Raw genomic sequence first — 25,753 nt, 5'->3', positions numbered from 1 at the left:
CCTTGGGAGGTGGCCTCATCTTGGGTGAGGAAGTTCCCTGAAGCCCCCTGAGGGTTTCCAGGGAGGGGCTCATCTGTGAGCCATCAGTAATCGATATTCCCAGCAGCCGGGGTAAGAGTATATTGGCCCTTAAGAGGGGACTGGGTCGAGCACTAGGGATCCCCTAAATCACTGCCTTGTCACCACTTCCTGGCAATTTTCAACAGCCTTGCAAGTTCAAACGTCTCTGTCTCCTGTAGCCATCCTTGACTTGGAGAGGAAACTTCCCTGCAGACTCAGTATTTAGAGAAAAATAAGTTACATCTGGCATACGGAGTAAATATATTAAAGAAACCTAAAATCGCAAATGTAAAAATTGGCTACAAGGTGCTAAACTTAAGTGTTCATATATAATTAAATTCCATCAATGATGTGATGTTATATTCAAAACATCCTTTCTCAAAAGGGTTTTTCTTCTAAGCTGTGGTGTTTGGGGGTTGTGGAAATTTTTTTTTTTCACATATTGAGTGAAGACAAAAGTGTCTGTCAAGGCACTTGTTATAAAAAGGCAATTAAAACATCCTGGATCCAGTATGACTAATGGGTAGGAGCCCTAGTGCTCCTGAAAATACTGCACTAATTACAGTTTCCTTTAGTGGCAGGCCCAAACAAAAGCAGGCCACCTCATTTTTCAAATTTAAATAAAGAGCACTAGGTACTTAAGAACTCTCTTCAGGAGCACGCAAGTGTGGCCGCCTGCATCTCACATGCTGTCAAGAAAACCTCCCCAGTCACTGTCCTCTCTAGGAGTGAAGAGTGGCCCTACTTCCCTCAAACATCTGCTCTTCCTAGGGTTGGGGTATGTGTCCACCATCTACTTCCTTGTTTCTGAAATGGCCTCCTTTTTTAATTGAACTTTTTATTGAAATAACTGTAGATTCCCATGCTGTTTAAGGAAATAATACAGAGAGCGCCTGTGTACCCTTTACTCACTTTCCCTCAATGGTGACAAATTACAAAACTCTGGTATGGTATCAGGGTGGTGACATTAATACAATCCATCCATCTTATTCAGATTCCCCCAATTTTATTTGTACTCATTTGCATGCGTATGTGTTTAGTTTTAATACAATTTCATTCCACATGTAGGTTCCTGTGACCGCCACCACAGTCAGGATACAAACCAGTTCCATCACCACAAGGATAACTCCGTTGCCCTTTCATAACCACACCCACCTCCTTCTAGGACCCCCATCTTCTCTCTCTCCACAACCAAGTCCTTAACTCCTGGCACCTGGCAACTACTAATCTGTTCTCCTTTCTAAAATTGTGTAATTTCAAAAATGTTATATACATGGAATCACACAGTATGCAACCTTTGGGGATTGGCTTTTTTCATTCAACATAATTCTCTGGAGAGTCATCCAAGTTGTTATGTGTATCAGTAATTCATTCCTTTTTAATGCTGCAAAGTGCTCCACAGTATGGACATACCACAGTTTACTTAACCACTTACCAGTGGAAAGACATCTGGGTTGTTTCCAGTTTGGGGCTTTTATAAACAAAGCTGCTATGAACATTTGTATACAGATTTTTATGTGAACATAAGTTTTCATTTCTCTGGGATAAATGCCCAAGGTTACAACTGCTGGGTCATATGGTAGTTGCATATTTAGTTTTTTTAAGAGACTGTCAAGCTGTTTTCCAGAGTCATACAACCATTTTATATTCCCACCAGCAATGTGTGAGTGATCCAGTTTCTCCACATCCTCATCAGCATTTGGTATCATGATTTTAATGTGCATTTCCCTGATGCCTAATGATATGAACGTCTTTTCACATGCCTATTTGCCATCTGTATATCCTCTTCTTTAGAAAGGTCTATTTTTTTGCCCAGATTTTCCAGTTTTTCATTTGTGTGTTACTTGACGGGGCAGAAGGGGTTTCCTAGGGCAGGCAGGCAGGTGTCTGTGGGTGGGGGAGGGGAGTCTTAGGCCCACAGGGACAGAGTCTTCCTGGCCTGCTGGGCCTCTTGTGCTGAGATCTCCCTTGCTGGTGTTGCCCACCTAGATCTCTCTCAGTTCCTCTCAGGAGGGAAGGGGAGTCTCAGGCTGTGCAGGGAAGGAGAGCACTTCCCCCAACCAAGCACTGTTGGCAATGCTCCCCATCAATCCCCCTTACCGGTGGTGCTGGGATTGCCTGGTGTTGTCAGGACTTTCATCTGATCTGGGGGAGGAATGAGCCAACTTGGGCTGTCTTCTATTGCTAAGTTGGGGGTCCGGAAAAAAAACAGGTCTGGTTACCTTCTTCTGTTGGTGGGGGTGGTCATAAGACACCCTGCAGCTGTGTGGTTCTTCTAATTCTGGGGTCCCAAACCAGTTTGCCTTTCTCTTACCACCTTTCAGACTTCTCCTTTGGTTGCCTTTTACATTATTTCCAGGGTTTGTAATTGTATTTAGCTGGGAGGAACAGGGAAAAGTATGTCTATACCATCTTGTCTGGATCAGAAGTCTGAAATGTCCTTTTAAGGATGTATTTCAGCTCAGTTACAGCTTAGTTTCACCTTCTGCCATATATAAAGAGAAAAGAGAGGTGATTTTCACCCAAGATTGCTATTCTGTGACCTTAGATGTTGTTCCCAGAACACTACTCATAGAAGTTTGGAAGAAGGCAAATTCTCTCATAGACTCCAAAAATTTTACAGAGTCAAAGGAATCTTAGAGATCACGTAGGCCAATGGTTTTGTTTGTTTGTTTGTTTGTTTTTTGTTTTTTGCTGTACATGGGCCTCTCACTGTTGTGGCCTCTCCCATTGCGGAGCACAGGCTCTGGACGCGCAGGCTCAGCAGCCATGGCTCACGGGCCTAGCTGCTCCGCGGCATGTGGGATCTTCCCGGACTGGGGCACGAACCCGTGTCCCCTGCATTGGCAGGCGGACTCTCAACCACTGCGCCACAAGGGAAGCCCAGCCAATGGTTTTTAAGCATTCCTATTCATGGAACACTTTCTTCTTCAAATGAACTCCAATAGGGAAGGTCAATATTTAGGCATCAGTGAAGCTGTCTAGGGACAGTCCTTCACTGTTCATTCCTCTCTCCCCCAACCAACAGATTCAGAATCTAGAGAATTTAAGGAGCACAGTTTCAGGAGACTCATCTAGTCCAACCCCTTCCTTTTACAAATGAAGACTCTGAGGACCAGAGAGGGTATATAAATTAGTGGCAGAGCTGCTATTAAAATCTATGTCTCCCAAGTCAGCAAGTCTAATCCTAGATATTTACCAAGAGGTAAAAATATATGTCCACCCAAAGATATGCACATCAATGTTCATAGTGGCTTTATTCAAAATAGCCAAAAGCCAGAGACAACCCATAGATACATCAACAAGTGAATGAATGAATAAATTGAGGTATATCCATAAAATGGAATACCACTCAGCAATAAAAAAGAATGTACTCTCAATGCACACTACAACATGGATGAATCTCAAAAGCATTATTTGTATGAGAATTCCCTGGCAGTCCAGTGGTTAGGACTCCACACTTCCACTTTAGGGGGCACAGGTTCAATCCCTAGTCGGGGAACTAAGATCCCACAAGCCGCACGGCATGGCCAAAAATAAATAAATAAATAAAAAGCATTATTTGTAACTAAATAAGCCAGACACAAAAACAATCTAGCTTGTATTATTCCATTTATATAAGGATCTTACACTGACCTTGACAATTACATGTTTCGTCCTTGGGACTTCACCATAACACTCCCTTCCAAAAATATTTCATTTATAGAACTATTTTATTGTCATAGAAGGTGACCTCAGGATCCCAACTTATGGTGTGCACTCCTAAGCTCTACTCCTAGTTTCCATGTCTTTAAAATGGAGCAGCTGTCTAGATAGCTTCTAAGGCCCTATCCTGAACTAAAATTATAAGATTATAGTGCATGGGAGGGGATAGCAGGAGTTGCTAAATGTCCAGGAACTTGACTGGAAATATAATACAGGGATAGGACTGGAGGCACTGGTGACCACCTGAAGGATACCACAGTGGACTCTGTGAGGGTTAAGCTCTGAAGACTCATAGGTCCTTCCACCATGAGTGGAAGGATAAAAGCAGCCCAACCATAAGTTTCCATCTTTACTTACCATCATCAAGGCAAGGTGCTCTATGTTCCTGTTCTGTCCACAAGGGATTGGATCAGGGTCCAGATATGAGCTGAGGGCAACCATATATGAGCTGAGCAAGGAATTCAGGGCACCCTCAGTAGGACATCCTCCTGGGCAAACAACCCCTCAAATCCTCTCTCTGTCCACCTAATTTCTGTTTTGGAACTTGAACGAGAATGAGGCAGGTTCCTATACTCATGGCTGCAGTCCCAAGCCATTTAGGACTATTTTCCAGGTTACCAATGGAGCCCTCAGCTCATATCTCAGCCCAGAGAACTCAGTCCTCATAAGGTTATGTTGCTAAGGGGGCAAATTCTTCTGCCACAAATTCCTCTGTACCCTCAGTCTCAGATTACCTTTGGTAATGGGTATGTATTGTATCCTTTCCCTGGGAGCCTTAGAAATCTGGCCAGCTGGCACAGAAAAACAGGAGAAGAGTGGAAGGATGAACTGAAGGCTGGCCAATCCATATAACTGTCTAGAAACCTTCTGCTGACTTGAAAGGACAAGTAAGGCTTCCATCTTATTGGGTTGGCCAAAAAGTTCATTCGGGTTTTTCTGTAAGATGTTATGGAAAAACCCGAAATTTTTGGCCAACCCAATATTTCTATCCTTCATTCCTCTTTGAAAGATGCATCAAAATCAAGGCTTTTTACTCTACCCACAAGGATGAGGACTAATTTGCTTGGTCAAATTGCAAGACTCTCAGTGGATCGTATTTTCTAACTGGTGGCATCATTGTGTATTAAAAGGTCTCCTATATCTTACATCACTCAGGGAATGGGGCAGATCAAGACCAACTCTGCTGGGAGGGTGGCAGAGAAGGGGGAGCAGGCCACCAAGTTCTCTCTCCTGCCTACAGCAGAGAACTAGGGGTAAGCAGGCTCTTCCTTGAGTCTCATTTTCTGCAACTTCTCTGCCCTCACTCTAGGCCAAGCACACCACCTCTCACTGAACTGCAGAGTGCACCGATAAGTGGGCTATGGGGAAGGCAGCAAGGGCTCAGAAGAGGAAGCACAGAGACCAGAATGATTTTTTAAATAAATTGTATCATATCTGGCCCATGCTGACCTATAAAGGTCAACATTGCTGGCTTCCTAATCTACTCAGATTATTAATAATTTGGGATTTTATCGTGTTCAGCCTCTCCTTCAGTAACAAGCCACAGAAATCAACCCTAGCTAACTTTAACCAAAACGACTTTGCAGAATTGAAGGAAAGGCTGAACAAGCAGGTCTTGGGAATGGCAGGAGATTCAGTGACTCTGGGAAGCTCAGTCAGAAACTTACAGAAAATCTCTCTACATAAGGACATGCTGGGAAGTCACATCATCACTTCTGCCACATTCTGTTTGTCAAAGTAAGTCACAAAGCCAGCCAAAATTCAAGGGAGGGAAAATCAACTCTACTTCTTGGTAGGATGAGGGGCAAAGTCACATTGCAAAAGAGCACGTGACCGGGGAAAAACTGTTACAGCCATTTTTGGTAACAACCTATCATTGAAGGTTACAACCTAGAATGAAAGGTGAGAGTCTTCACCATTCGGCACAGCATCTTCTAGAAACACTCTAGTTTAGAGTGTTATAAAGGGTTATTGGTAAGCAGGAAAATCACAGAAGAATTATAAGTGCTCAAGAAACATAGGAAAAAATGCTCAACACCAACTGTAATGAAAGCTAAAAGTAGGAGGGCACTTTTCATCTACCAAAGTGGCAAGCACTTTAAAAATTATAAACCCTGAATGTAAAGGATATATAGCATAAACATCTACGATTTCAACTATGTGAAAGGAACCTCAAGGGCTAGATTTGACCGGTAGTAATTTGAAAGTATACTTAGGCCCAATTTGAATACCACATGCTAGGAATGCAGAATTGAATCGCTAGAACTAGAAATGGAGCCTCAGACAGCCCCTAAAAAAATAAATCTCAATTCACCTTTGCTATTTTCTGCTACTTCTGCATGTCAGTCTACTTATATGCTAAAAGGAAATGTGCCGAAGTATCAAGAATACTTGAATAGTGGGTGATTTATACTGTCTTCAAATTTTTTCTTATTTTTTACATCCTTTGTTTCCAAATATTTCACTTTTATACTCAGCTAAAACGAGTAAAGATTAGGCCTAGGACTGAACACAATATTTCAATTAGGGCTTCTTTCATTTTTCTTGAATAAGACAAGCACATCCCCCATCAAGGTCTCTGCACTTGTAGTTTCCTCTGCCTGGATTGCTCTTCTCCTAGAGATTCACCTCTTTTGTTCTTTACTGCCATCACATCTTTGCCCAAAAGTAACTTTTTCAATGAAGCCATCCCTTGCCACCCTATTTAAAATTGCAAATAATCCCTTGCACTTAAGCACTACCTTTCCTCCTTCCCCGTTTATTTTTTCCCAAAGCTTTCATCTCTTTCTGACAGCTCATATAATTTATTTCTTTGTGTACTGTCTCCTCCCACCACCACCCATAGAATTTAACCTATTAGGGGGCAAAAAGTTTGTATCCCCAGAACCTAGAACAGGGCCTGGCACATAGTAGGTTTTCAGTAAATCTCGTTGTAGAAATACATGAGCTTTAAAAAATGGGATTCACTGTAGTTTCTTTGCATTCTCTGAAGACCCTTATTTGCTCACCCCAGAACATGTTTATTGTAGTTTTAGACTGACCATTTTAAAGTCACCTGATTGGGCATTTGATGCTTCATGAGAGTGGAGGAACAAAACAAAACAACCTCTGGGAAACACGTTGCCACTAATGTGGAATTGGTAATTGTTATGCAACTACCAATGTGGTCTCTACGGCCACATGAGACCTGCATCCTACATTTCTCTTCATTCAGCCTCCAACCACATCAGCTTTCTTAACACTCACAATATACAGCTACCTCTTATTAAATTTGTTGTCAGTGAAACTCCCAGAACTTTCTTTTTTTGTGTGTAAATTTATTTGTTTATTTTTGGCTGCGTTGGGTCTTCGTTGCCATGCTCAGGCTTTCTCTAGTTGTGGCAAGCGGGGGCTACTCTTCATCGCAGTGCGTGGGCTTCTCACTGTGGTGGCTTCTCTTGTTGCGGAGCACAGGCTCTAGGCGCGTGGGCTTTAGTAGTTGTGGCACACGGGCTCAGTAGTTGTGGCTCCCGGGCTCTAGAGCGCAGGCTCAGTAGCTGTGGCGCACAGGCTTACTTGCTCCGCGGCATGTGGGATCTTCCTGGACCAGGGCTCGAACCCGTGTCCCCTGCATTGGCAGGCAGATTCTTAACCACTGCGCCACCAGGGAAGTCCCTATTTTTTATTAAATTTTAAGTTCAAATGCCCACATTTATCTTGCAAGTGTTGGCCAACCTTCCAGACTGTCAAAATCTTCGTTGAATTTTGATTCTAACATCTCTTACATCAGCTATACCACCCAGTTTTGTGTCTGTAGATTTGATGAATGTCTTAAACACCTTTATTAAGTTTTGGTGGGGCAGAGTCTAATGAACAAGTGGAAAATGTTGAATAAATGGTGACTTGTACCAGATAACTTTTTAATGCATGCTTTCCCTCGTGTAATCCTCTCAGTGACATTAAGTGGATGTTATCTGCAATTTACAAGTGCAACAACTGAAGTTCAGATAAGCATGCAACTTGCTCAAGACCTCACCTGTAGTAACAGATAGAAGCAGGATTTCTACTTGGGTCACCAAAACCCATACACTGTTGCAATATAAAGGCTGTACTGCGTCTTTATGGCTACCAAGAACCCTTAAATTCCAGAAGTAGGTTGCTGGCTACAATCCTAATTGAAGTTACAAGCCCTGCACTTAAAGCAGTACTTCTGGGCCAATGGTTAACTTTCACTGTGCATCAGAATCACTTGGGAAACTTAAAAAAAAAAACAAACCTGGATGCCCAGGTTCCACCTCCCAGAATTTCTGACTTAATTGGTCTATAGTAAGGCAAAGTATTTTATAAAACTTCCCCAAGTAATTCTTTTTTTTTAACATCTTTATTGGAGTATAATTGCTTTACAATGGCATGTTAGTTTCTGGTTTATAACAAAGTGAATCAGTTATACATATACATATGTTCCCATACCTCTTCCCTCTTGCATCTTCCTCCCTCCCACCCTCCCTATCCCACCCCTCTAGGTGGTCACAAACCACCTAGCTGATCTCCCTGTGCTATGCGGGTGCTTCCCACGAGCTATCTATTTTACGTTTGGTAGTGTATATATGTCCATGCCACTCTCTCACTTTGTCACAGCTTGATTGTAATGCGCAGCTAAAGTTGAGAGATCCATTGCATATAGACAGAGAAGCAGAAGAAATGCAAAACTGCTAACATCCAATTATTTATAAATTAGAGAAACACTACATTTACAGAAACCCCCAGATGCTCTAAAAAACCCAGGCATATATTACATATGCATACACAAACAAAACAAAAACCCCCTCTTTTTTTCCTGTCTTGACTCCACCCAGGTTTCCACCATCACCCCCCTGGAGTGGTCTATACTCCTCTCATTTTCTCCCCTCCACACACATACACACAGTGGGACCTTCTTGTTATTCTCTGGAGATAAGTCCTGGGCCAATTCCTTTGATGCCCTTTAAGTCCTACCTTGGGGAAAACCCTAACGCCATTTGGTTTTCTTTAGAGATTGAATAAAATGTGCTTTTGTGTCTAAATTATGTGAGATAACCAAACATTTACACCAATGGGTGTTAAATGAACAGATCTATTTCTTCACTATTTTTGTACTTCTGCTTTTCTGCACAAGTCTGTTTTATTCATCATATGCTTAAATCTACTTATTTCTAAAATACCATTTGAATTTGAACATACTTATATATTTTATTATCACTCTTACTTTTCTTTGTTTTATTCCTTACGTTTTTTTCTCTAGGCCACACTGCCTCTGGCTCCATTTTATTGACACTGTAAACCCCAGAGTCAAAAAACTAAAAGAGCAATGTAGAGAAACTTAAACTTTTGCAAACACTGAACTGATCCAGCTGTGAAATAATAACACAAAGAACACTTACCAATTCCACATTAGTGGGAACGTGTTTCCCAGAGGTTGTTTTGTTTTGTTCCTCCACTCTCATGAAGCATCAGATGCCCAATCAGGTGACTTTAAAATGGTCAGTCTAGGGAAGAGATATGGGAACATATGTATATGTGTAACTGATTCACTTTGTTATAAAGCAGAAACTAACACACCATTGTAAAGCAATTATACTCCAATAAAGACGTAAAAATAAAAAATAAATAAATAAAATTAAAAAAAAATAAAATGGTCAGTCTAAAACTACAATAAACATGTTCTGGGGTGAGCAAATAAGGGTCGTCAGAGAATGCAAAGAAACTACAGTGAACACCAATCAAAATCCTCTAAATAGTAGCATATCTTTAATACATCTTCCCTTTTGAGGATGTCAAACTCTAATACTCTGTAATGATGAGACTTCAGCCGTGCATTTTCTATGTCATGGGGATTATAGAATGTAGATTGTGTCTCACTTCACTCTCCTGATCAGTACAAAGAAATCAGCCCAAGTACCGTCTGATGGGAAGGAGAAGATAGGTAGTACTTCAATGTCTTTTTCTTAGACTTTCCTGCCTCTCCATTGGGGGTAAGGCACATGCCTTAACAGATTTTCTGTTCAAAAATTTGTTTTCTTGGGGACTCCCCTCTTTTTCACATCTTTCTCCTCACCACAACCCCTCTAGCAGACAAATACACATCATCCCCCTATTCTCAAGCTGGTCCCTTGCCAAAGTCTGCCTTGCCCAGCTTAACAAACCTTTCATTCAATCCCCTCTTTCAAGTAGCTGTCATTGATACCCACTAAGGGCAGAGTACTGGGCTAGGTACAGAACACAGGTAATAAAAAATAGCCCCCTGGCCCTTTACATAACTGTTGTAAGAATTCGAGATAATATAAATATGTTATCTCCATAACATACTTATGAGGAAATGGAGGTATAGAGGGGTTACCTCACTTGCCCAAGGTCATATACAGCTAATAAGTGGTAGAGTAGGGGCGGGAGCTCAGGTCAGCTGACTCCCCCGCATAAACTCTTTCCCCTGTGACTACAGAGGGGCAAACACACATAGACAGTTTTCCTGGAAATGTAAGTAGGGTTCTGAGCTCAAAGGTTAACATTCCGATTTCATTGAGAAGCTTAACAAATCTTTGGGAAGTAGGTCTTTGTAGGCTTTTGTGTATCAAAGTGTTATATTTAAGTTATATTTTATGGAGCCTAATCTAGCTGTGGCCTGCAGAATTAACTAGAGAGGGAAAAATGAGTCTTAACAGAGACCAGTTTGCAGGCAGAAGTAAAGGCATAGCCTTTGGGGTTCATTAGATCTAGGTTTGAATTCTAGGTCACCAAATACAGGCTGTGTGATCTTGGGCATGTCACTTAACCTATCTGAGCCTCCGTTTCCTCATCCTCATCCTATAAAAGGGAGAATGTGGCACCTACCTCACTGAGATGTTGAGAGCATTACAGGAGAAAATGTACATAAGACTTAACACAATGCCTAGCACATAGTAAGGGCTTCCCTATTGCCAGAGGTGATGGCCTGTTGAAAGGAAATAGTAAGAGGGAGAACGGTATGGAAGGAACTGGACCAACTGTGAAGGAGAAACTGAGCATATTCAATAAATGATCGATGTGAAGGTTGAGGGAGAGGAATGGAGTAGAGAGGACTTGGCTTTGGGTCTCGATGAGCCCCACCTCAATGGAACACCCTAGTAACCAGTACCATAATGCTGATCAGAACAGAACTGGCACGTGTGTAGCACTTTTGACTTTACAAGAGCCCTTTCAAATCCCTTCTTTTGTTTTACTGTAATGTTGTGACCCATACTGATTTAATGAGATAGTCCATTTGGGGAAGAGCCTGATAAATATTTGCCTGTTAATAAGATGGGTAAAGTGATCTTTAGTATTCTCTCCATTAGTTACTGCTTTTGTATAAACATTGTGGTAAAGAGTCACAGTTGGTCTTTTGGGCACCTTCAAGCTCCCAACCCATCCCTTAATGACTGGCAGCCCATTAGGAGTCCACACACAACCCTAGTGATACTCCCACAACCATGCAAATACATTATAGGGCTATTCATTGCTGTATGGTTTGTACTTGAAGAAAAGGAGGAAGTAACCTAGGTAACCATCAGGAAGGGACAGATTAAATAAATTATGGTACATTCACACCTGGAATACTATGTCACTGTTAAAAAGAACAAAATGTGTAAAGATGAGCTAATACAGAATAATCTTCATGATCCATTATTAAGAGAAAAAACAAGGTATGGAATAATATGATCCTATTAGTATTTTTTTCAAAGAAGATATAGAGATAAATACACTTATATGTGCATCAAAAATTTTTAGAAGCATTCCAAAAATGGCTAACAGGATTATTTCTGAAGGGTGGGGTGGGGGTTAGAGAAAAAACTAGTCTACACAGCAGTTTTCATTTTACAAAGTCATATTCTGCTTGACATATTTACTGTGTGAATGTATTAGTTTTATGCTAAAAAAAGAAAAGTAGTTTTAAAAAACTCTGGTTCTGTGAAGTCGTGCAGGCTGAAAACACTCCATCAAATCCAACAGTTTAAATTAAAGAGACAGATGCACCTCTTGCCCAAGTCCATCACTGTGTTTGTATTCCCTATGCTATTAGGTGATTGTTTTCCTCCAGAGGAGCTTTATTTGATTTTAAATTAGAGATAAGTGAGTTATATTCATAGGGCTATTGTATTGATACCCAGTGTTGGAGTTGAATGCCTATTGGCAAAGGCAGCCTCATTGATAGGTATCCCAAGAAGATCTCTTTTAAGATGTCTGAATAATAGTACCTACAACACAACAACAACAATATTAAGAGCAATACCTAATTTAGAGTAATAACTCTCAAAAGCTAATCTTTGAGGGTGTCCAACGTTTGTCCTGCAGCATCCTAGATGTTTTGCATGCGTTATCTCATTTAGTCCCCACGACATCCTTGCAAGGCCAGTATTATTAAAGCCATTTCGAGATGAAGTCAACTATTACCTTCCTAGCCAGAGAAGTCCTTCAAATAGTTTTTTCAAATGTATTAACTTGCAAGTTACTAAAAAGCACATTTAGGAAGCATGCTTCATGCTCATCATAGTGCTGAGGACTTGGCACGTCCCTAAGGCCCCAAGCCCTCTGACATACCAATTTGTCCGGGAGCTTCTCCCTCCAAAAATCCACCTCTAGGGGCCCTGGAAACCAAACAGGGCATTTGGGTAGATTACTGAACCCCTCTTAGCCTCAGTTTCTTCACCTCTAAAACATGTATAGAAAACTCTGCTGAGTTAATTCAGAAATTGTTAAAAGGATTAAATTAGGTAATTATATGAAAACTCCAAGTACCAGGTGGTGGAACAAAGTAGATATCTGGCTTTTCGTCACAGGTCATAAGATTTATAGTTAACAATAATAAACTCTGCAATGCATACACTGTAGAGGATCAAAGATTTTTAGTGCTAGAAAAATCCTGGAAACCTTATATCCCTGATTTTAAAGATGAGACCCCCTTGGGTGAAAAGAGCCAAAGTAACATATTCATTATCACACAGCAGAGTTAGCCCTCAACCCTCAGATCTCCAAGTCCAAATCTCAGACACTTTCCACTTCCCTGGCTCTCTCCATTGCATCCTCATCATTGCCCTCTAAATCCTTTCCATGCTATGTGCTGTCTTAGCAAGTAGATCCTCTGAAAGTCAGAGCCATTTCTTTGGCCCTCAGTTTCTTCATCAATTAGATGAGTAGTGAGCAACGAAGACCTTCCTGGCCCTATTTTTGTATGTCCCATAGCTAGTTGTTAGGAGAGATGTGACTAAAGCTGGGTCTCCAGCCCCCAGAGCTCTTTCCACCATCCCCCAATAGTCACTGTTCACAGAGCAGAGCCAGCTAGACTCATAAGCTAAATGGGCAAGGAACAATTTGCATGACGATTGAAGTTGCCTCCTGAGGAAGTATCTCACACCAACAGCACCAAAAAGTCTGAAATCCCACAAATAAGGATTCATCTTTTGGGGTTAAAGTTTGTGTCTCAAAATTCTCTGCGAGCTGCTGGTATATTTTGGAGATTAATCCTTTGTCAGTTGCTTCATTTGCAAATATTTTCTCCCATTCTGAGGGTTGTCTTTTCATCTTGTTTGTGGTTTCCTTTGCTGTCCAAAAGCTTTTAAGTTTCATTAGGTCTCATTGGTTTATTTTTGTTTTTATTTCCATTTCTCTAGGAGGTGGGTCAAAAACGATCTTGCTGTAACTTATGTCATAGAGTGTTCTGCCTATGTTCTCCTCTAAGAGTTTTATAGTATCTGGCCTTACATTTAGGTCTTTAATCTACTTTGAGTTTATTTTTGTGTATGGTGTTAGGAAGTGTTCTAATTTCATTCTTTTATATGTAGCTGTCCAGTTTTCCCAGCAACACTTACTGAAGAGGCTATCTTTTCTCCATTGTATATTCTTGCCTCCTTTATCAAAGATAAGGTGACCATACGTGCATGGGTTTACCTCTGGGCTTTCTATCCTGTTCCACTGATCTGTATTTCTGTTTTTGTGCCAGTACCATACTGTCCTGATGACTGTAGCTTTGTACGATAGTCTGAAGTCAGGGAGCCTGATTCCTCCAGCTCCGTTTTTCTTTCTCAAGATTGCTTTGGCTATTCAGGGTCTTTTATGTTTCCATAAAAATTGTGAAATTTTTTGTTCAGTTCTCTGAAAAATGCCATTGGTAGCTTGATAGGGGTTGCACTGAATCTGTAGATTGCTTTGGGTAGTACAGTCATTTTCACAATATTGATTCTTCCAATCCAAGAACGTGGTATATCTAAGCAGCTCATGCAGCTCATTATCAAAAAAAACAAACAACCCAATCCAAAAATGGGCAGAAAACCTAAATAGACATTTCTCCAAAGAAGACATACAGATTGCGAACAAACACATGAAGGGCTGCTCAACATCACTAATCATTAGAGAAATGCAAATCAAAATCACAGTGAGATATCACCTCACACTGGTCAGAATGGCCATCATCAAAAAATCTAGAATCAATAAATGCTGGAAAGGGTGTGGAGAAAAGGGTACCGTCCTGCACTGTTGGTGGGAATGTAAATTGATACAGCCACTATGGAGAACAGTATGGACGTTCCTTAAAAATCTAAAAATAGAACTACCATATGACCCAGCAATCCCACTGCTGGGCATATACCCTGAGAAAACCATAATTCAAAAAGAGACAGGTACCACAATGTTCATTGCAGCACTATTTACAATAACCAGGACATGGAAGCAACGTAAATGTCCATCGACAGATGAATGGATAAAGAAGATGTGGCAGATATATACAATGGAATATTACTCAGCCATAAAAAGGAACGAAATTGAGTTATTTGTAACGAGGTGGATGGACACAGAGTCTGTCATACAGAGTGAAGTAAGTCAGAAAGAGAAAAACAAATACCGTATGCTAACGCATATATATGGACTCTAAAAAGAACGGTAGTGATGAACCTAGTGACAGGGCAGGAATAAAGACGCAGACGTAGAGAATGGACTTGAGGACACAGGCGTGAAGGGTAAGCTGGGACGAAGTGAGAGAGTGGCATGGACATATATACACTACCAAATGTAAAATGGATGGCTAGTGGGAAGCAGCTGCATAGCACAGGGAGATCAGCTCGGTGCTTTGTGTTCACCTAGAGGGATGGGATAGGGAGGGTGGGAGGGAGGCACAAGAGGGAAGGTATATGGGGATATATGTATACATATAGCTGATTCACTTTGTTATACAGCAGAAACTAACACAACATTGTAAAGCAATTATACCCCAATAAAGATGTTAAAAAAAAATTCTCTGTGAATGTCCCTAAAAGGGATAGCACCCTGGCCAGGACAGTCCATTAAGCTTTGAGCTCAGAAAACTGGGAAATAGATACTGTCTTGGGAATTGGACCTGAGCTCAGATCCAGTCTCTGCCATTCTCCAGATATGCGGATTTGGGAAAGATTTTGAACAACTCCAAACCTCAGTTTTCAGACTGAGTTTCATCACATTCATTTCAACAGGGTGAGGTTAGGAAGGGTGAATGGATCGGGTGTTTATTGTGTCTGACTAATTAGCACTCAGTAAATGATGTTGTCATTACTATTATTATTGATAAAGTATTTCAATTTGTTTTCTAAAAGCACAATAGAGTGCATGAAAGACCCTGAGGGATTAGGTTTGGTGGGGGTGAACAGGATTAAGAACATCAGAATATAACAAAACACCAGGCCCAGAGCCAGGCCCGAGAATTTGTTAAAGGACAATTTTGCAAAGAATATATAAGCATGACTCTCTTACAGATACAAAATGAACACATGTCAAAGATTTTATTTAACTCATTAATTAATGAGGGAACCTGTAAGACATTATAAACTGTTCCAAGGAGAATTCAAAGCACCACACATATATAGGCAGATAAGGAACACTGAAATGAAATTACAAATATATGCAAAATGAGTCAAAAATCAATAGCATTACACTAGACACAACTAATTTGCATTTCTATGGAAAAAGTAATTTGCATTATTATCAGTTTTCAACAACTTACAGAGTTGTAAAGAAGCTTGAAGACAATGAATTGTGGAGATGACTGTGAAAGGTACACTAGACAAGACACGGTGATTTTTTTCTTCAAAGACTTTCACAATTTTTCCTGATAAGTCCTACAAAGTGGTCTGGGCCCACAGCTGCTCCTTGAGGTCAGGGCCCTGGGAAAGAAGGACAGTAGAGAGGGGACTTGGAGAGGACCCGGAGAGAGACAATGAAAGAAAATAGGTTTTCCCTCCCTCTGAAGCATAAAGACAACCTGTAATCTAAGACCATCCCTGCTGGAGGTCTGTTTGCTTTGCCCTTAATAAAAGACAAGCAGTGTGTGACAGAGACTGTTAATTATCTCTTGATATCCATTCTCCTCTTCTTTCTTAGTAACCAAATCCTCTATTTTTAGCTGGGCACAGGGCCATCCAGAATAAAGACAACATTTCCCAGCCTCACTGATGTGACCACATGACTAAGTCTTCCCGCCAATGGGATGTAAGCTGAACAGTCCTGAGTAACTTCCAGGATTGGTCCTTATAGGGAAAGGATAAGCCCTTCTTTGACCCTTCCACTGTTCTGCCAGCTGAAAGGTGGATGTGATGACTTGAGCTTGAGCAGCCAACTTGGTGAAGACCACCTGTTGAGCATAGCTGAGTATCAAGCTGCCAGGAGCCCAAGACTGTGATAATCTTGTAAAACTGCCTCCTTCTAAGAGAGAAATGGACCTTGAACTTTGATGTTTTTACTCTGATTTTTTACCATCTGTTATTTTGGGTGCTCTGTCATAGGCAGCTGAAAGTAAGCCTGACTAATGGGGGAAGGAGCCCTGAGGAAAGTTTGGGGTTTTTGTTTTGCTGAAGAATTTCAATTTCATTTTGCAGTGGTTCCTCTGAAAAATACATTTCTATTTATAGCTAAACTTCAACTCAATCTCACCCTCCATTACTACCTTCTGCTACTCACATGTACACAGTTTCCTAGGAACACAGTAGTCTTTGCCTGTGACCATCAGGGGCATTTGGAGACTTCACCTACAATTTACAGCAGCGGGGAATCGGAACCAAGATAGCGGAGTAGAAGGACATGCTCTCACTCCCTCTTGTGAGAACACCAGAATCACGACTAGCTGCTGGACAGTCATCTACAGGAAGACACTGGAACTCACCAAAAAAGATACCCCAAGTCCAAAGACAAAGGAGAAGCCAAAATGAGATGGTAGGAGGGACACAATCACAATAGAATCAAATCCCATAACTGGTCGGTGGGTGACTCACAGCCTGGAGAACACTTAACCACAGAAATCCACCCACTGGAGTGAACGTTCTCAGCCCCACATCAGGCTTCTCAACCTGGGGGTCCAGAAACGGGAGGTGGAATTCCTAGAGAATCACACTCTGAGGGCCAGCGGGATTTGACTGCAGGACTTCGACAGGACTGGGGGAAACAGAGACTCCACTCTTGGAGGGCACACACAAAGTAGTGTGCACACTGGGACCCAGGGGAAGGAGCAGTGACCCCAGAGGAGACTGAACCAGACCTACCTGCTAGTGTTGGGGGGTCTCCTGCAGAGGCAGGTCGGTGCCTGTGGCTCACCGTGAGGACAAGAACACTGGCAGCAGAAGTTCTGGGAAGTACTCCTTGGCATGAGTCCTCCCAGAGTCTGCCATTAACCCCATCAAAGAGCCAGGGTAGGCTCCAGTGTTGGGTTGCCTCAGGCCAAAAAACCAACAGGGAGGGAACCCAGCCCCACCCATCAGCATTCAACTGGATTAAAGTTTTACTGAGCTCTGCCCACCAGAGCAACACCCAGCTCTACCCACCACAAGTCCCTCCAATCAGGAAACTTGCACAAGCCTCTTAGACAGCCTCATCCACCAGCGGGCAGAGAGCAGAAGCAAGAAAAACTACAGTCCTGCAGCCTGTGGAACAAAAACCACAGTCACAGAAAGATAGACAAGATGTAAAGGCAGAGGGCTATGTACCAGAGGAAAGAACAAGATAAAGCCCCAGAAAAACAACTGAAGGAAGTGGAGATAGGAAACCTTCCAGAAAAAGAATTCAGAATATGATAGTGAAGATGACCCAGGACCTCGGGAAAAGAATGGAGGCAAAGATCGAGAAGATGCAAGAAATGTTTAACAAAGACTTAGAAGAATTAAAGAACAAACAAACAGAGATGAACAATACAATAACTGAAATGAAAACTACACTAGAAGGAATCAATAGCACAATAACTGAGGCAGAAGAACGGATAAGTGACCTGGAAGACAGAATGGTGGAATTCACTGCTGTGGAATAGAATAAAGAAAAAAGAATGAAAAGAAATGAACACGGCCTAAGAGACCTCTGGGACAACATTAAATGCAAAAACATTTGCATTATAGGGGTCCCAGAAGGAGAAGAGAGAGACAAAGGACCCGAGAAAATATTTGAAGAGATTATAATCGAAAACTTCCCTAACATGGGAAAGGAACTAGCCACCCAAGTCCAGGAAGCACAGAGAGTCCCATACAGGATAAACCCAAGGAGAAACATGCAGAGACACACAGTAATCAAACTGGCAAAAATTAAAGACAAAGAAAAATTACTGAAAGCAGCAAGGGAAAAACGACAAATATCATGCAACGGAACTCCCATAAGGTTAACAGCTGATTTCTCAGCAGAAACTCTACAAGCCAGAAGGGAGTGGCATGATATACTTAAAGTGATGAAAGGAAAGAACCTACAACCAAGATTACTCTACCCGGCAAGGATCTCATTCAGATTTGATGGAGAAATCAAAAGCTTTACAAACAAGCAAAAGCTAAGAAAATTCAGCATCACAAACCTAGCTCTACAACAAATGCTAAAGGAACTTCTCTAAGTGGGAAACAAAAGAGAAGAAAAGGACCTACAAAAACAAACCCAAAAGAATTAAGAAAATGGTCATAGGAACATACATATCGATAATTACCTTAAACGTGAATGGATTAAATGCTCCAACCAAAAGACACAGGCTTGCTGAATGGATACAAAAAAAAGACCTATCTATATGCTGTCTACAAGAGACCCACTTCAGACCTAGGGACACATACAGACTGAAAGTGAGGGGATGGAAAAAGATATTCCATGCAAATGAAAATCAAAAGAAAGCTGGAGTAGCAATACTCATATCAGATAAAATGGACTTTAAAATAAAGAATCTTACAAGAGACAAGGAAATACACTACATAATAATCAAGGGATCAATCCACGAAGAAGATATAACAATTATAAGTATATATGCACCCAACATAGGAGCACCTCAATACATAAGGCAACTGCTAACAGCTATAAAACAGGAAATCAACAGTAACACAGTAATGGTGGGGGACTTTAACACCTCACTTACACCAATGGAAAGATCATCCAAAATGAAAATAAATAAGGAAACAGAAGCTTTAAATGACACAATAGACCATATAGATTTAATAGGCATTTATAGGACATTCCATCCAAAAATAGCAGATTACACTTTCTTCTCAAATGCACACAGAACATTCTCCAGGACAGATCACATCTTGGGTTACAAATCAATCCTCAGTAAATTTAAGAAAATTGAAATCATATCAAGCATCTTTTCTGACCACAACGCTACGCGATTAAAAATGAATTACAGGGAAAAAAACGTAAAAAACACAAACACATGGAGTCTAAACAGTACGTTACTAAATAACCAAGAGATCACTGAAGAAATCAAAGAGGAAATAAAAAAATACCTAGAGACAAATGACAATGAAAACACGACGATGCAAAACCTATGGGATGCAGCAGAAGCAGTTCTAAGAGGGAAGTTTATAGCAATACAATCCTACCTCAAGAAACAAGAAAAATCTCAAATAAACACTCTAACCTTACACCTAAAGGAACTAGAGAAAGAAGAACAAACAAAACCCAAAGTTAGTAGAAGGAAAGAAATCATAAATATCAGAGCAGAAACAAATGAAATAGAAACAAAGAAAACAATAGCAAAGATCAATAAAACTAAAAGCTGGTTCTTTGAGAAGATAAACAAAATAGATAAACCATTAGCCAGACTCATCAAGAAAAAGAGGGAGAGGACTCAAATCAATAAAATTAGAAATGAAAAAGGAGAAGTTACAACAGACACCACAGAAATGCAAAGCATCCTAAGAGATTACGACAAGCAACTCTATGCCAATAAAATGGACCACCTGGAAGAAATGGACAAATTCTTAGAAAGGTATAACCTTCCAAGACTGAACCAGGAAGAAATAGAAAATATGAACAGACCAATCACAAGTAATGAAATTGAAACTGTGATTAAAAATCTTCCAACAAACAAAAGTGCAGGACCAGATGGCTTCACAGGTGAATTCTATCAAACATTTACAGAAGAGGTAACACCCATCCTTCTCAAACTCTTCCAAAAATTTGCGGAGGAAGGAACACTCCCAAACTCATTCTATGAGGCCACCATCACCCTGATATCAAAATCAGAGAAAGATACTACAAAAAAAGAAAATTACTACAAAAAAAGAAAATTACAGACCAATATCACTGATGAATATAGATGCAAAAATCCTCAAAATAAAAATAGCAAACAGAATCCAACAACACATTAAAAGGATCATACACCATGATCAGGTGGTATTTAATCCAGGGATTCAAGGATTCTTCAATATATGCAAATCAATCAATGTGATACACCATATTAACAAATTGAAGAATAAAACCCATATGATCATCTCATGCAGCTTTGGACAAAATTCAACACCTGTTTATGATAAAAACTCTCCAGAAAGTTTGCATAGAGGGAACCTACCTCAACATAATAAAGGCCATATACGACAAACCCACAGCAAACATCATTCTCAATGGTGAAAAACTGAAAGCGTTTCCTCTAAGATCAGGAACAAGACAAGGATGTCCACTCTCACCACTATTATTCAACATGGTTCTGGAAGTCCTAGCCATGGCAATCACAGAAGTAAAAGAAATAAAAGGAATACAAATTGGAAAAGAAGAGGTAAAACTGTCACTGTTTGCAGATGACGAGATACTATACATAGAGAATCCTAAAGATGCCACCAGAAAACTACTAGAGCTAATCAATGAATTTGGTAAAGTTGCAGGATACAAAATTAATGCACAGAAATCTCTTGCATTCCTATACACTAATGATGAAATATCTGAAAGAGAAATTAAGGAAACACTCCCATTTACCATTGCAATAAAAAGAATAAAATACCTAGGAATAAACCTACCTAGGTAGACAAAAGACCTTTATGCAGAAAACTATAAGACCCTGATGAAAGAAATTAAAGATGATACCAACAGATGGAGAGATATACCATGTTCTTGGATTGGAAGCATCAATATTGTGAAAATGACTATACTACCTAAAGCAATCTATAAATTCAATGCAATCCCTATCAAGTTACCAATGGCATTTTTTACAGAACCAGAACAAAAAATCTTAAAATTTGTATGAAAACACAAAAGACCCTGAATAGCCAAAGCAGTCTTCAGGGAAAAAAACAGATCTGGAGGAATCAGACTCTCTGACTTCAGACTATACTACAAAGCTACAGTAATCATGACAATATGGTACTGGCACAAAAACAGAAACATAGATCAATGGAACACAATAGAAAGCCCAGAGATAAACCCACGCACCTGTGGTCAACTAATCTATGACAAAGGAGGCAAGGATATACAATGGAGAAAAGACAGTCTCTTCAATAAGTGGTGCTGGGAAAACTGGACAGCTACATGTGAAAGAATGAAATTAGAACACTCCCTAACACCATACACAAAAATAAACTCAAAATGCATTCGAGACCTAAATGTAAGACTGGACACTATCAAACTCTTAGAGGAAAACATAGGAAGAATACTCTTTGACATAAATCACAGCAAGATCTTTCTTGACCCACCTCCTAGAGTAATGGCAATAAAAACAAAAATAAACAAATGGGACCTAATGAAACCTCAAAGCTTCTGCACAGCAAAGGAAACCATAAACAAGACCAAAAGACAACTCTGAGAATGGGAGAAAATATTTGCAAATGAAGCAACTGACAAAGGATTAATCTCCAAAATTTATGAGCAGCTTATGCAGCTCAATAACAAAAAAAAAAAAAAACCCAGTCCAAAAATGGCCAGAAGACCTAAACAGACATTTCTCCAAAGAAGATATACAGACTGCCAACAAACACTTGAAAGAATGCTCAACATCATTAATCATTAGAGAAATGCAAATCAAAACTACAATGAGATATCATCTCACACCAGTCAGAATGTCCATCATCAAAATATCTAGAAACAATAAATGCTGGAAAGGGTGTGGAGAAAAGGGCACACTCTTGCACTGCTGGTGGGAATGTGAATTGGTACAGCCACTATGGAGAACAGTATGGAGGTTCCTTAAAAAACTACAAATAGAACTACCATATGACCCAGCAATCCCACTACTGGGCATATACCCTGAGAAAACCATAATTCAAAAAGAGTCATGTACCAAAATGTTCATTGCAGCACTATTTACAATAGCCAGGTCATGGAAGCAACCTAAATACCCGTCAACAGACGAATGGATACAGAAGATGTGGTACATATATACAATGGAATATTACTCAGCCATAAAAAGGAAAGAAATTGGGTCATTTGTTGAGACGTGGATGGATCTAGAGACTGTCATACAGAGTGAAGTAAGTCAGAAAGAGAAAAACAGGGCTTCCCTGGTGGCGCAGTGGTTGAGAGTCCGCCTGCTGATGCAGGGGACATGGGTTCGTGCCCCGGTCTGGGAAGATCCCACATGCCCCGCGGCTGGGCCCGTGAGCCATGGCAGCTGAGGCTGCGCGTCCGGAGCCTGTGCTCCGCAGCGGGAGAGGCCACAACAGTGAGAGGCCCGCGTACCGCAAAAAAAAAAAAGAAAGAGAAAAACAAATATCGTATATTAACGCATGTATGTGGAACCTAGAAAAATGGTACAGATGAACCGTTTTTCAGGGCAGAAATTGAGACACAGATGTAGAGAACAAACTTATGGACAGTAAGGGGGGAAAGCAGCGGCGGGGTGGTGGTGGTGGTGTGATGAATTGGGTGATTGGGATTGACATGTATACACTGATGTGTATTAAATTGATGACTAGTAAAAAGAAAAAAATTTACAGTAGCAGTTAACAGTAACTGTAGAGAGGGACGTCCAAGGGGGTTCACTGTGTTTGCCCCACACCTGCATATAAACGCCAGTGGTCTACCTCCCAGCTCAGGAAGCTTGTGTCGCTTCTGAGCAGGAAGGTAGGCCAGTGAAACCAGGGCTAGGGAAAGATGACCAAAAGCATATCGCACGTGCTGGGAGGGAAGATTTCACTCCATTCCTAATTACCTGCATTTTTATAGCCTGAATAATCCCAAACCACATCCAAAAGAAAACCCAGTGGCATCTGGCTTTGGGACACATTCACTCTTGCAGCAGCTGCAGATTTACCTTGGTGATTATGTTTTCCTGGAGCTAATATTAGAGTCTGTTGGCATTCCCCAAGCACATGCTAACTAATTGTAGGCAAAGCAAGCTGAAGAAGCCATACTGGGATTAAAATTTTGTTGCGGATAATCAACAAACTGAATTACTCCACCCACTGATAATCAAATTGACCAAACTATAGAATTTTCAGATTCTGCTAGTCCTTCATATTTCTATTTCCTGTGAGATAGTAGATAGCCCCCGGATTCTTTTGTACTTTCTTTTTACAGCACTCAAAATTCTATCCACTTCTTTAAATGTGTTCTGCAAACTCCATAGTCTCACTTTCATCAATGTGAAAATTATGGCATTATCTTTCAAGCTCCATTAAAAATCCGTATTTTGAGGAATTGTTTGAAGATCTTTCCCAAGGAGAAAGATAATATTTTGCACAAAGAAGCCTAACTCTTCTGCAGACATGGCAACCCTGGGAATCACATTTCCATTTAACTGATGCTGGAAGGCTCAGGTTGCGGACTTCCAGAGATATGATTAAAACATTGAAAAACAAAACTATATATTGTTTCATTTTTTACCTCTCATAATTCAAAATATGGCTTTCTGTACTTTTTCTGCTTTTTATTTTGGAACAGAAAGAAGATCTGTCATTTTTGTTTGCTGTGCTCTGAAACTTTTTTATTTTTACTTTTAAAAACCCCGTGGAGGGCTTCCCTGGTGGCGCAGTGGTTGAGAGTCCGCCTGCCGATGCAGGGGACGCGGGTTCGTGCCCCGGTCTGGGAGGATCCCGCGTGCCGCGGAGCGGCTGGGCCCGTGAGCCATGGCGGCTGAGCCTGTGTGTCCGGAGCCTGCGCTCCGCAATGGGAGAGGCTACAACAGTGAGAGGCCTGTGTACCGCAAAAAAAAAAAAAAACCATGGAGGGATGAATAGGCAAAGCACAGAGGATTTTTAGGGTGGTGAAAATACTCTGTATGATACTAAAATGGTGGATACATATCATTATACATTTGTCAAAACCTACAAAATGTACAACACCAAGAAAAAACCCTGGTGTAAACTATGGACACTGGGTGATGATGTGTCAATGTCGGTTCATTGACTGTAACAAATGTACCACTCTGCTCGGGGATGATGCCATTGGGGGAAGTTAAGTATGTCTGAGGTCAGGGGGAATATGGGAAATCTCTTAACTTCCCCTCGATTTTGCTGTGAGCCTAAAACTGCTCTAAAAAATAAAGTCTTTGGAAAGAACCATGCACAACACAGGGGGGCACCTCAACCCACAATGCCACCATAAGAAGGGATCTTGGTCTGTGGTTTTTTGCCAAACTCCGTACGTACCTAATCTCTTCACAGCCAATTGGAAGGTTAGGAACTGAGGTCCCAAGAGGCTGCCCACCTTTCCAGATGTGACTGCCCTCTTATCCATAGCCCACCTTCACTAGTAAGGTACGAAGACCAGTTTCTCTGCAAACCCCTGGAATCAGTCGCATTCAATAACAAACAAAAATATCTACCTTACTGAAGACAGTAATCTTCATTTCTAAACCTTACCATACACGGTTTTTGAAAATTATTTTCTTTCAATTTCCTTAAAAGGCTTATTTCTTCATTTATTTGTATCTTCTTCCCTAGACTTTATCCTTTGGGGTCAGAAAGTACACAGTAATGGTTTAAGGCTGCTGAAGTTGCCATTGAGCTCCCACTATATTCATATAACAGGAAGCCTTAAATCAGTGGTCCTCAAAGAGTGAGCCCCAGACCTGAAACAGCAGACTCACCTTACTGCAAATGCAAATTCTCCGGCCCCACCCCTGAGTCAGAGGTTGGGATGAGGTGGGGTGGGGTTAGAGCCAAGCCTTCTAGGTGATTCTGAAGCATGCTCAAGTGTGCGAACGCTGCCCTAAAGCAATGGTTATTACTGGGATCACCTGGGAACCTTTCCCAGGCCAAGTCTCCATACCCAGAGTCTGGAATTTACTAGGTCTGGTGGGGAGCCAGAATGTATAGTTATAAAAAGCTCCCAGGTGATTCTTAGACACAGTCCTAAATGAGAAATACTGTCTGGTCGACCATTATAGCTTTAAAGACTGCATTTGGCCAACTACCTTATTTCCACGATATTTTATTTTGAAGAAAGGATTTCGGGGGGCTGGTGGTGGGTGGGCAGAACAACTGAAAGAGGTTGGCTTTGTTTCCAGTTATAATAGCCAATACATTTTAGAAGCCTAATTTGAAATCTCAGAACCAAGAGATAACTCCATAAATAACCAAAGATCAAGGTCATTTAAGACCAAAACTCCCTCATCTTCTCCTCTTGACATACAGCCTTCCCTTAATGCATTTCCATCTTTAAATGTTCTTATTTTGGGTAGCAGGAAAGCTGAGAAAAGAAACTGACATTTATGTGCCAGGTGCTTTATATTGAGCAGTTCATTCAGTCATCACAACGACCTCCTCAAGGAGCTAGTACCTCTCACAGAAGAAAAAATTGAGGCTCAGATATTAAGAAACGTGCACAGCTTCCAATA

At 40.9% G+C, this 25,753-nt stretch overlaps 1 long non-coding RNA gene across 1 annotated transcript in view; it reads right to left on the bottom strand.

The window, feature by feature from the left end:
• Nucleotides 1-9,163: 9,163 nt before the first annotated feature.
• Nucleotides 9,164-25,753, bottom strand: part of LOC307180868 — a 278,908-nt gene continuing 262,318 nt past the window's right edge. The window contains exon 3 of the long non-coding RNA XR_013825796.1: nucleotides 9,164-9,269. This is a non-coding gene — a long non-coding RNA (uncharacterized lncRNA). The remainder of the gene's footprint in view (nucleotides 9,270-25,753) is intronic.

The sequence above is a fragment of the Stenella coeruleoalba genome (assembly GCF_951394435.1).
Source record: "Stenella coeruleoalba genome assembly, chromosome: X".
Lineage (NCBI taxonomy): Eukaryota > Metazoa > Chordata > Mammalia > Artiodactyla > Delphinidae > Stenella > Stenella coeruleoalba.
The sequence above is the reverse complement of the archived record's forward strand: the minus strand, read 5'-3'. Positions and strand labels throughout refer to the sequence as shown.